This window comes from Schistocerca gregaria, chromosome 9 (genome assembly GCF_023897955.1).
Source record: "Schistocerca gregaria isolate iqSchGreg1 chromosome 9, iqSchGreg1.2, whole genome shotgun sequence".
Lineage (NCBI taxonomy): Eukaryota > Metazoa > Arthropoda > Insecta > Orthoptera > Acrididae > Schistocerca > Schistocerca gregaria.
In genome coordinates, this window is record NC_064928.1 from 229,621,249 (window position 1) to 229,634,910 (window position 13,662).

Here is a 13,662-nt window from a genome sequence, read left to right on the forward strand (position 1 = left end):
TGTCGCGTGCTGCGGTATGCGGAGACACTAAAAGCACCATAGTAGAACACAGGTGAAGCTTCTAAGTTGATGTAATAGCCAGTAAGAAGTAGTACAATTCAAATTTTAGGTATTCAATATTGAATTTTTAGCTGGCTTTGGTGCCTTGGACATGAGCTAGGACCTTAAGATTCTGCATGAAAGGAGGACTAGCAGCCCTGTTGCACGGGAGAATGTGAAAAGTGTTCATATGTAGTAAAAACCTGAGAAATCGGTCCGTTTTCGTCATTTGTTATCGAATCGACTTAAAGCCAGATCGTCACATTGGCCGCTCTTCTCTCCGAAACACTTGTACTTATCGTCTGCAAAGCTATGTCGCGTGCTACGGTATGCTGATACACTAAAAGCACCATAGTAGAACACAGATGAAGCTTCTATGTTGATGTAATAGCCAGGAAGAAGTAGTACAATTCAAGTTTTAGGTATCGATTATTGACCTTTTAGCTGGCTTTGGTGCCTTGGACATGAGCTAGGAACTTAACATTCTGCATGAAAATAGGAATAGCAGCCGATTTGCACGGGAGAATGTGAAAAGTGTTCATATGTAGTAAAAACCTGAGAAATCCGTCCGTTTTCGTCATTTGTTATCGAATCGAATTAAAGCCAGATCGTCACATTGGCCGCTCTTCTCTCTGAAACGGTTGTACTTATCGTCTGCAAAGCTATGTCGCGTGCTGCGGTATGCGGAGACACTAAAAGCACCATAGTAGAACACAGATGAAGCTTGTAAGTTGATGTAATAGCCAGTAAGAAGTAGTACAATTCAAGTTTTAGGTATCGATTATTGACTTTTTAGCTGGCTTTGGTGCCTTGGACATGAGCTAGGACCTTAACATTCTGCATGAAAGGAGGACTAGCAGCCGATTTGCACGAGAGAATGTGAAAAGTCTTCACATGTAGTAAAAACCCGAGAAATCCGTCCGTATTCGTCATTTGTTATCGAATCGACTTAAAGCCAGATCGTCACATTGGCCGCTCTTCTCTCTGAAACGGTTGTACTTATCGACTGCAAAACTATATCGCATGCTGCGGTATGCGGAGACACTAAAAGCACCATAGTAGAACACAGATGAAGCTTCTAAGTTGATGTAATAGCCAGTAAGACGTAGAACAATTAAAGTTTTAGGTATTCAATATTGAATTTTTAGCTGGCTTTGGTGCCTTGGACATGGGCTAGGACCTTAAGATTCTGCATGAAAGGAGGACTAGCATCCGAGTTGCACGGGAGAATGTGAAAAGTGTTCAAATGTAGTAAAAACCTGAGAAATCCGTCCGTTTTCGTCATTTGTTATCGAATCGACTTAAAGCCTGATCGTCACATTGGCCGCTCTTCTCTCTGAAACGGTTGTACTTATCGTCTGCAAAGCTATGTCGCGTGCTGCGGTATGCGGATACACAAAAAGCACCATAGTAGAACACAGATGAAGCTTCTAAGTTGATGTAATAGCCAGTAAGAAGAAGTACAATTCAAGTTTTAGGTATCGATTATTGACTTTTTAGCTATCTTTGGTGCCTTGCACATGAGCTAGGACCTTAAGATTCTGCATGAACGGAGGATTAGCAGCGGAGTTGCACGGGAGAATGTAAAAAGTGTTCATATGTAGTAAAAACCTGAGAAATCCGTCCGTTTTCGTCATTTGTTATCGAATCAACTTAAAGCTAGATCGTCACATTAGCCGCTCTTCTCTCTGAAACGGTTGTACTTATCGTCTGCAAAGCTATGTCGCGTGCTGCGGTATGCTGAGACACTATGAGCACCATAGTAGAACACAGATGAAGCTTCTAAGTTGATGTAATTTTCAGTAAGAAGTAGTACAATTCAAGTTTTAGGTATTCAATATTGAATTTTTAGCTGGCTTTGGTGCCTTGGACATGAGCTAGGACCTTAAGATTCTGCATGAAAGGAGGACTAGCAGCCCTGTTGCACGGGAGAATGTGAAAAGTGTACATATGTAGTAAAAACCTGAGAAATCCGTCCGTTTTCGTCATTTGTTATCGAATCGACTTAAAGCCAGATCGTCACATTGGCCGCTCTTCTCTCTGAAACGGTTGTACTTATCGTCTGCAAAGCTATGTCGCGTGCTGCGGTATGCTGAGACACTAAAATCACCATAGTAGAATACAGATGAAGCTTCTAAGTTGATGTAATAGCCAGTAAGAAGTAGTACAATTCAAGTTTTAGGTATCGATTATTGACTTTTTAGCTGGCTTTGGTGCCTTGGACATGAGCTAGGACCTTAACATTCTGCATGAAAGGAGGACTAGCAGCCGATTTGCACGGGAGAATGTGAAAAGTCTTAACATGCAGTAAAAACCCGAGAAATCCGTCCGTTTTCGTCATTTGTTATCGAATCGACTTAAAGCCAGATCGTCAGATTGGCCGCTCTGCTCTCTGAAACGGTTGTACATATCGATTGCAAAGCTATGTCGCGTGCTGCGGTATGCGGAGACACTAAAAGCACCATAGTAGAACACAGGTGAAGCTTCTAAGTTGATGTAATAGCCAGTAAGAAGTAGTACAATTCAAATTTTAGGTATTCAATATTGAATTTTTAGCTGGCTTTGGTGCCTTGGACATGAGCTAGGACCTTAAGATTCTGCATGAAAGGAGGACTAGCAGCCCTGTTGCACGGGAGAATGTGAAAAGTGTTCATATGTAGTAAAAACCTGAGAAATCGGTCCGTTTTCGTCATTTGTTATCGAATCGACTTAAAGCCAGATCGTCACATTGGCCGCTCTTCTCTCCGAAACACTTGTACTTATCGTCTGCAAAGCTATGTCGCGTGCTACGGTATGCTGATACACTAAAAGCACCATAGTAGAACACAGATGAAGCTTCTATGTTGATGTAATAGCCAGGAAGAAGTAGTACAATTCAAGTTTTAGGTATCGATTATTGACCTTTTAGCTGGCTTTGGTGCCTTGGACATGAGCTAGGACCTTAACATTCTGCATGAAAATAGGAATAGCAGCCGATTTGCACGGGAGAATGTGAAAAGTGTTCATATGTAGTAAAAACCTGAGAAATCCGTCCGTTTTCGTCATTTGTTATCGAATCGAATTAAAGCCAGATCGTCACATTGGCCGCTCTTCTCTCTGAAACGGTTGTACTTATCGTCTGCAAAGCTATGTCGCGTGCTGCGGTATGCGGAGACACTAAAAGCACCATAGTAGAACACAGATGAAGCTTGTAAGTTGATGTAATAGCCAGTAAGAAGTAGTACAATTCAAGTTTTAGGTATCGGTTATTGACTTTTTACCCTTTTTTGGTGCCTTGGATATCAGCTAGGAAATTAAGATTTTTCATGAAAGGAGGACTAGCAGCCGAGTTGCACGGGAGAATGTGAATAGTGTTCATATGTAGTAAAAACCTGAGACATCCGTCCGTTTTCGTCATTTGTTATCGAATCGACTTAAAGCCAGATCGTCACATTGACCGCTCTTCTCTCTGAAACGCTCGTACTTATCGTCTGCAAAGCTATGTCGCGTGCTGCGGTATGCGGAGACACTAAAAGCACCATAGCAGAACACAGATGAAGCTTCTAAGTTGATGTAATACAAAGGAAGAAGTAGTACAATTCAAGTTTTAGGTATCGATTATTGACTTTTTAGCTGGCTTTGGTGACTTGGACATGAGCTAGGACCTTAAGATTCTGCATGAAAGGAGGACTAGCAGCCGAGTTGCACGGGAAAATGTGAAAAGTGTTCAAATGTAGTAAAAACCTGAGAAATCCGTCCGTTTTCGTCATTTGTTATCGAATCGACTTAAAGTCATATCGTCACATTGGCCGCTCTTCTCTCTGAAACGGTTGTACTTATCGTCTGCAAAGCTATGTCGCGTGCTGCGGTATGCGGAGACACTAAAAGCACCGTGGTAGAACACAGATGAAGCTTCTAAGTTGATGTAATAGCCAGTAAGAAGTAGTACAATTCAAGTTTTAGGTATCGATTATTGACTTTTTACCCTTCTTTGGTGCCTTGGACATCAGCTAGGAAATTAAGATTTTGCATGAAAGGAGGACTAGCAGCCGAGTTGCACGGGAGAATGTGAATAGTGTTCATATGTAGTAAAAACCTGAGACATCCGTCCGTTTTCGTCATTTGTTATCGAATCGACTTAAAGCCAGATCGTCACATTGACCGCTCTTCTCTCTGAAACGCTCGTAGTTATCGTCTGCAAAGCTATGTCGCGTGCTGCGGTATGCGGAGACACTAAAAGCACCATAGTAGAACACAGATGAAGCTTCTAAGTTGATGTAATACAAAGGAAGAAGTAGTACAATTCAAGTTTTAGGTATCGATTATTGACTTTTTAGCTGACTTTGGTGCCTTGGACATGAGCTAGGACCTTAACATTCTGCATGAAAGGAGGACTAGCAGCCGATTTGCACGAGAGAATGTGAAAAGTCTTCACATGTAGTAAAAACCCGAGAAATCCGTCCGTATTCGTCATTTGTTATCGAATCGACTTAAAGCCAGATCGTCACATTGGCCGCTCTTCTCTCTGAAACGGTTGTACTTATCGTCTGCAAAACTATATCGCATGCTGCGGTATGCGGAGACACTAAAAGCACCATAGTAGAACACAGATGAAGCTTCTAAGTTGATGTAATAGCCAGTAAGACGTAGAACAATTAAAGTTTTAGGTATTCAATATTGAATTTTTAGCTGGCTTTGGTGCCTTGGACATGAGCTAGGACCTTAAGATTCTGCATGAAAGGAGGACTAGCATCCGAGTTGCACGGGAGAATGTGAAAAGTGTTCAAATGTAGTAAAAACCTGAGAAATCCGTCCGTTTTCGTCATTTGTTATCGAATCGACTTAAAGCCTGATCGTCACATTGGCCGCTCTTCTCTCTGAAACGGTTGTACTTATCGTCTGCAAAGCTATGTCGCTTGCTGCGGTATGCGGAGACACTAAAAGCACCATAGTAGAACACAGATGAAGCTTCTAAGTTGATGTAATAGCCAGTAAGAAGAAGTACAATTCAAGTTTTAGGTATCGATTATTGACTTTTTAGCTATCTTTGGTGCCTTGCACATGAGCTAGGACCTTAAGATTCTGCATGAACGGAGGATTAGCAGCGGAGTTGCACGGGAGAATGTAAAAAGTGTTCATATGTAGTAAAAACCTGAGAAATCCGTCCGTTTTCGTCATTTGTTATCGAATCAACTTAAAGCTAGATCGTCACATTAGCCGCTCTTCTCTCTGAAACGGTTGTACTTATCGTCTGCAAAGCTATGTCGCGTGCTGCGGTATGCTGAGACACTATGAGCACCATAGTAGAACACAGATGAAGCTTCTAAGTTGATGTAATTTTCAGTAAGAAGTAGTACAATTCAAGTTTTAGGTATTCAATATTGAATTTTTAGCTGGCTTTGGTGCCTTGGACATGAGCTAGGACCTTAAGATTCTGCATGAAAGGAGGACTAGCAGCCCTGTTGCACGGGAGAATGTGAAAAGTGTTCATATGTAGTAAAAACCTGAGAAATCCGTCCGTTTTCGTCATTTGTTATCGAATCGACTTAAAGCCAGATCGTCACATTGGCCGCTCTTCTCTCTGAAACGGTTGTACTTATCGTCTGCAAAGCTATGTCGCGTGCTGCGGTATGCTGAGACACTAAAATCACCATAGTAGAACACAGATGAAGCTTCTAAGTTGATGTAATAGCCAGTAAGAAGTAGTACAATTCAAGTTTTAGGTATCGATTATTGACTTTTTAGCTGGCTTTGGTGCCTTGGACATGAGCTAGGACCTTAACATTCTGCATGAAAGGAGGACTAGCAGCCGATTTGCACGGGAGAATGTGAAAAGTCTTAACATGTAGTAAAAACCCGAGAAATCCGTCCGTTTTCGTCATTTGTTATCGAATCGACTTAAAGCCAGATCGTCAGATTGGCCGCTCTGCTCTCTGAAACGGTTGTACATATCGATTGCAAAGCTATGTCGCGTGCTGCGGTATGCGGAGACACTACAAGCACCATAGTAGAACACAGGTGAAGCTTCTAAGTTGATGTAATAGCCAGTAAGAAGTAGTACAATTCAAATTTTAGGTATTCAATATTGAATTTTTAGCTGGCTTTGGTGCCTTGGACATGAGCTAGGACCTTAAGATTCTGCATGAAAGGAGGACTAGCAGCCCTGTTGCAAGGGAGAATGTGAAAAGTGTTCATATGTAGTAAAAACCTGAGAAATCGGTCCGTTTTCGTCATTTGTTATCGAATCGACTTAAAGCCAGATCGTCACATTGGCCGCTCTTCTCTCCGAAACACTTGTACTTATCGTCTGCAAAGCTATGTCGCGTGCTACGGTATGCTGATACACTAAAAGCACCATAGTAGAACACAGATGAAACTTCTATGTTGATGTAATAGCCAGGAAGCAGTAGTACAATTCAAGTTTTAGGTATCGATTATTGACCTTTTAGCTGGCTTTGGTGCCTTGGACATGAGCTAGGACCTTAACATTCTGCATGAAAATAGGAATAGCAGCCGATTTGCACGGGAGAATGTGAAAAGTGTTCATATGTAGTAAAAACCTGAGAAATACGTCCGTTTTCGTCATTTGTTATCGAATCGAATTAAAGCCAGATCGTCACATTGGCCGCTCTTCTCTCTGAAACGGTTGTACTTATCGTCTGCAAAGCTATGTCGCGTGCTGCGGTATGCGGAGACACTAAAAGCACCATAGTAGAACACAGATGAAGCTTCTAAGTTGATGTAATAGCCAGTAAGAAGTAGTACAATTCAAGTTTTAGGTATCGATTATTGACTTTTTACAATTCTTTGGTGCCTTGGACATCAGCTAGGAAATTAAGATTTTGCATGAAAGGAGGACTAGCAGCCGAGTTGCACGGGAGAATGTGAATAGTGTTCATATATAGTAAAAACCTGAGATATCCGTCCGTTTTCGTCATTTGTTATCGAATCGACTTAAAGCCAGATCGTCACATTGACCGCTCTTCTCTCTGAAACGCTCGTAGTTATCGTCTGCAAAGCTATGTCGCGTGCTGCGGTATGCGGAGACACTAAAAGCACCATAGTAGAACACAGGTGAAGCTTCTAAGTTGATGTAATAGCCAGTAAGAAGTAGTACAATTCAAATTTTAGGTATTCAATATTGAATTTTTAGCTGGCTTTGGTGCCTTGGACATGAGCTAGGACCTTAAGATTCTGCATGAAAGGAGGACTAGCAGCCCTGTTGCACGGGAGAATGTGAAAAGTGTTCATATGTAGTAAAAACCTGAGAAATCGGTCCGTTTTCGTCATTTGTTATCGAATCGACTTAAAGCCAGATCGTCACATTGGCCGCTCTTCTCTCCGAAACACTTGTACTTATCGTCTGCAAAGCTATGTCGCGTGCTACGGTATGCTGATACACTAAAAGCACCATAGTAGAACACAGATGAAACTTCTATGTTGATGTAATAGCCAGGAAGAAGTAGTACAATTCAAGTTTTAGGTATCGATTATTGACCTTTTAGCTGGCTTTGGTGCCTTGGACATGAGCTAGGACCTTAAGATTCTGCATGAAAGGAGGACTAGCAGCCCTGTTGCACGGGAGAATGTGAAAAGTGTTCATATGTAGTAAAAACCTGAGAAATCGGTCCGTTTTCGTCATTTGTTATCGAATCGACTTAAAGCCAGATCGTCACATTGGCCGCTCTTCTCTCCGAAACACTTGTACTTATCGTCTGCAAAGCTATGTCGCGTGCTACGGTATGCTGATACACTAAAAGCACCATAGTAGAACACAGATGAAACTTCTATGTTGATGTAATAGCCAGGAAGAAGTAGTACAATTCAAGTTTTAGGTATCGGTTATTGACTTTTTACCCTTCTTTGGTGCCTTGGATATCAGCTAGGAAATTAAGATTTTGCATGAAAGGAGGACTAGCAGCCGAGTTGCACGGGAGAATGTGAATAGTGTTCATATGTAGTAAAAACCTGAGACATCAGTCCGTTTTCGTCATTTGTTATCGAATCGACTTAAAGCCAGATCGTCACATTGACCGCTCTTCTCTCTGAAACGCTCGTACTTATCGTCTGCAAAGCTATGTCGCGTGCTGCGGTATGCGGAGACACTAAAAGCACCATAGCAGAACACAGATGAAGCTTCTAAGTTGATATAATACAAAGGAAGAAGTAGTACAATTCAAGTTTTAGGTATCGATTATTGACTTTTTAGCTGGCTTTGGTGACTTGGACATGAGCTAGGACCTTAACATTCTGCATGAAAGGAGGACTAGCAGCCGATTTGCACGGGAGAATGTGAAAAGTCTTTACATGTAGTAAAAACCCGAGAAATCCGTCCGTATTCGTCATTTGTTATCGAATCGACTTAAAGCCAGATCGTCACATTGGCCGCTCTTCTCTCTGAAACGGTTGTACTTATCGACTGCAAAACTATGTCGCATGCTGCGGTATGCGGAGACACTAAAAGCACCATAGTAGAACAAAGATGAAGCTTCTAAGTTGATGTAATAGCCAGTAAGAAGTAGTAAAATTCAAGTTTTAGGTATTGAATATTTAATTTTTAGCTGGCTTTGGTGCCTTGGACATGAGCTAGGACCTTAATATTCTGCATGAAAGGAGGACTAGCATCCGAGTTGCACGGGAGAATGAGAAAAGTGTTCATATGTAGTAAAAACCTGAGAAATCGGTCCGTTTTCGTCATTTGTTATCGAATCGACTTAAAGCCAGATCGTCACATTGGCCGCTCTTCTCTCTGAAACGGTTGTACTTATCGTCTGCAATGCTATGTCGCGTGCTGCGGTATGCTGAGACACTATGAGCACCATAGTAGGACACAGATGAAGCTTCTAAGTTGATGTAATAGCCAGTAAGAAGTAGTAAAATTCAAGTTTTAGGTATCGATTATTGACTTTTTAGCTGGCTTTGGTGCCTTGGACATGAGCTAGGACCTTACGACTCTGCATGAAAGGAGGACAAGCAGCCGAGTTGCACGGGAAAATGTGAAAAGTGTTCAAATGTAGTAAAAACCTGAGAAATCCGTCCGTTTTCGTCATTTGTTATCGAATCGACTTAAAGCCAGATCGTCACATTGGCCGCTCTTCTCTCTGAAACGCTTGTACTTATCGTCTGCAAAGCTATGTCGCGTGCTGCGGTATGCGGAGACACTAAAAGCACCATAGTAGAACACAGATGAAGCTTCTAAGTTGATGTAATACAAAGGAAGAAGTAGTACAATTCAAGTTTTAGGTATCGATTATTGACTTTTTAGCTGGCTTTGGTGCCTTGGACATGAGCTAGGACCTTAACATTCTGCATGAAAGGAGGACTAGCAGCCGATTTGCACGGGAGAATGTGAAAAGTCTTCACATGTAGTAAAAACTCGAGAAATCCGTCCGTATTCGTCATTTGTTATCGAATCGACTTAAAGCCAGATCGTCACATTGGCCGCTCTTCTCTCTGAAACGGTTGTACTTATCGACTGCAAAACTATGTCGCGTGCTGCGGTATGCGGAGACACTAAAAGCACCATAGTAGAACACAGATGAAGCTTCTAAGTTGATGTAATAGCCAGTAAGAAGTAGTAAAATTCAAGTTTTAGGTATCGATTATTGACTTTTTAGCTGGCTTTGGTGCCTTGGACATGAGCTATGACCTTAAGACTCTGCATGAAAGGAGGACTAGCAGCCGAGTTGCACGGGAGAATGTGAAAAGTGTTCATATGTAGTAAAAACCTGAGAAATCCGTCCGTTTTCGTAATTTGTTATCGAGTCGACTTAAAGCCAGATCGTCACATTGGCCGCTCTTCTCTCTGAAACGGTTGTACTTATCGATTGCAAAGCTATGTCGCGTGCTGCGGTATGCGGAGACACTAAAAGCACCATAGTAGAACACAGATGTAGCTTCTAAGTTGATGTAGTAGTCAGTAAGAAGTAGTACAATTCAAATTTTAGGTATTCAATATTGAATTTTTAGCTGGCTTTGGTGCCTTGGACATGAGCTAGGACCTTAATATTCTGCATGAAAGGAGGACTAGCAGCCCTGTTGCACGGGAGAATGTGAAAAGTGTTCATATGTAGTAAAAACCTGAGAAATCGGTCCGTTTTCGTCATTTGTTATCGAATCGACTTAAAGCCAGATCGTCACATTGGCCGCTCTTCTCTCTGAAACGGTTGTACTTATCGTCTGCAAAGCTATGTCGCGTTCTGCGGTATGCTGAGACACTATGAGCACCATAGTATAACACAGATGAAGCTTCTAAGTTGATGTAATTTCCAGTAAGAAGTAGTACAATTCAAGTTTTAGGTATTCAATATTGAATTTTTAGATGGCTTTTGTGCTTTGGACATAAGCTAGGACCTTACGATTCTGCATGAAAGGAGGACTAGCATCCGAGTTGCACGGGAGAATGTGAAAAGTGTTCAAATGTAGTAAAAACCTGAGAAATCCGTCCGTTTTCGTCATTTGTTATCGAATCGACTTAAAGCCAGATCGTCACATTGGCCGCTCTTCTCTCTGAAACGCTTGTACTTATCGTCTGCAAAGCTATGTCGCGTTCTGCGGTATGCTGAGACACTATGAGCACCATAGTATAACACAGATGAAGCTTCTAAGTTAATGTAATTTCCAGTAAGAAGTAGTACAATTCAAGTTTTAGGTATTCAATATTGAATTTTTAGCTGGCTTTGGTGCCTTGGACATGAGCTAGGACCTTAAGATTCTGCATGAAAGGAGGACTAGCAGCCGATTTGCGCGGGAGAATGTGAAAAGTCTTAACATGCAGTAAAAACCCGAGAAATCCGTCCGTTTTCGTCATTTGTTATCGAATCGACTTAAAGCCAGATCGTCAGATTGGCCGCTCTGCTCTCTGAAACGGTTGTACATATCGATTGCAAAGCTATGTCGCGTGCTGCGGTATGCGGAGACACTAAAAGCACCATAGTAGAACACAGATGAAGCTTGTAAGTTGATGTAATAGCCAGTAAGAAGTAGTACAATTCAAATTTTAGGTATTCAATATTGAATTTTTAGCTGGCTTTGGTGCCTTGGACATGAGCTAGGACCTTAAGATTCTGCATGAAAGGAGGACTAGCAGCCCTGTTGCACGGGAGAATGTGAAAAGTGTTCATATGTAGTAAAAACCTGAGAAATCGGTCCGTTTTCGTCATTTGTTATCGAATCGACTTAAAGCCAGATCGTCACATTGGCCGCTCTTCTCTCCGAAACACTTGTACTTATCGTCTGCAAAGCTATGTCGCGTGCTACGGTATGCTGATACACTAAAAGCACCATAGTAGAACACAGATGAAGCTTCTATGTTGATGTAATAGCCAGGAAGAAGTAGTACAATTCAAGTTTTAGGTATCGATTATTGACCTTTTAGCTGGCTTTGGTGCCTTGGACATGAGCTAGGACCTTAACATTCTGCATGAAAATAGGAATAGCAGCCGATTTGCACGGGAGAATGTGAAAAGTGTTCATATGTAGTAAAAACCTGAGAAATCCGTCCGTTTTCGTCATTTGTTATCGAATCGAATTAAAGCCAGATCGTCACATTGGCCGCTCTTCTCTCTGAAACGGTTGTACTTATCGTCTGCAAAGCTATGTCGCGTGCTGCGGTATGCGGAGACACTAAAAGCACCATAGTAGAACACAGATGAAGCTTGTAAGTTGATGTAATAGCCAGTAAGAAGTAGTACAATTCAAGTTTTAGGTATCGGTTATTGACTTTTTACCCTTTTTTGGTGCCTTGGATATCAGCTAGGAAATTAAGATTTTGCATGAAAGGAGGACTAGCAGCCGAGTTGCACGGGAGAATGTGAATAGTGTTCATATGTAGTAAAAACCTGAGACATCCGTCCGTTTTCGTCATTTGTTATCGAATCGACTTAAAGCCAGATCGTCACATTGACCGCTCTTCTCTCTGAAACGCTCGTACTTATCGTCTGCAAAGCTATGTCGCGTGCTGCGGTATGCGGAGACACTAAAAGCACCATAGCAGAACACAGATGAAGCTTCTAAGTTGATGTAATAGCCAGTAAGAAGTAGTAAAATTCAAGTTTTAGGTATCGATTATTGACTTTTTAGCTGGCTTTGGTGCCTTGGACATGAGCTATGACCTTAAGACTCTGCATGAAAGGAGGACTAGCAGCCGAGTTGCATGGGAGAATGTGAAAAGTGTTCATATGTAGTAAAAACCTGAGAAATCCGTCCGTTTTCGTAATTTGTTATCGAGTCGACTTAAAGCCAGATCGTCACATTGGCCGCTCTTCTCTCTGAAACGGTTGTACTTATCGATTGCAAAGCTATGTCGCGTGCTGCGGTATGCGGAGACACTAAAAGCACCATAGTAGAACACAGATGTAGCTTCTAAGTTGATGTAGTAGTCAGTAAGAAGTAGTACAATTCAAATTTTAGGTATTCAATATTGAATTTTTAGCTGGCTTTGGTGCCTTGGACATGAGCTAGGACCTTAATATTCTGCATGAAAGGAGGACTAGCAGCCCTGTTGCACGGGAGAATGTGAAAAGTGTTCATATGTAGTAAAAACCTGAGAAATCGGTCCGTTTTCGTCATTTGTTATCGAATCGACTTAAAGCCAGATCGTCACATTGGCCGCTCTTCTCTCTGAAACGGTTGTACTTATCGTCTGCAAAGCTATGTCGCGTTCTGCGGTATGCTGAGACACTATGAGCACCATAGTATAACACAGATGAAGCTTCTAAGTTGATGTAATTTCCAGTAAGAAGTAGTACAATTCAAGTTTTATGTATTCAATATTGAATTTTTAGATGGCTTTGGTGCTTTGGACATAAGCTAGGACCTTACGATTCTGCATGAAAGGAGGACTAGCATCCGAGTTGCACGGGAGAATGTGAAAAGTGTTCAAATGTAGTAAAAACCTGAGAAATCCGTCCGTTTTCGTCATTTGTTATCGAATCGACTTAAAGCCAGATCGTCACATTGGCCGCTCTTCTCTCTGAAACGCTTGTACTTATCGTCTGCAAAGCTATGTCGCGTTCTGCGGTATGCTGAGACACTATGAGCACCATAGTATAACACACATGAAGCTTCTAAGTTGATGTAATTTCCAGTAAGAAGTAGTACAATTCAAGTTTTAGGTATTCAATATTGAATTTTTAGCTGGCTTTGGTGCCTTGGACATGAGCTAGGACCTTAAGATTCTGCATGAAAGGAGGACTAGCAGCCCTGTTGCACGGGAGAATGTGAAAAGTGTTCATATGTAGTAAAAACCTGAGAAATCCGTCCGTTTTCGTCATTTGTTATCGAATCGACTTAAAGCCAGATCGTCACATTGGCCGCTCTTCTCTCTGAAACGGTTGTACTTATCGTCTGCAAAGCTATGTCGCGTGCTGCGGTATGCTGAGACACTAAAATCACCATAGTAGAACACAGATGAAGCTTCTAAGTTGATGTAATAGCCAGTAAGAAGTAGTACAATTCAAGTTTTAGGTATCGATTATTGACTTTTTAGCTGGCTTTGGTGCCTTGGACATGAGCTAGGACCTTAACATTCTGCATGAAAGGAGGACTAGCAGCCGATTTGCACGGGAGAATGTGAAAAGTCTTAACATGCAGTAAAAACCCGAGAAATCCGTCCGTTTTCGTCATTTGTTATCGAATCGACTT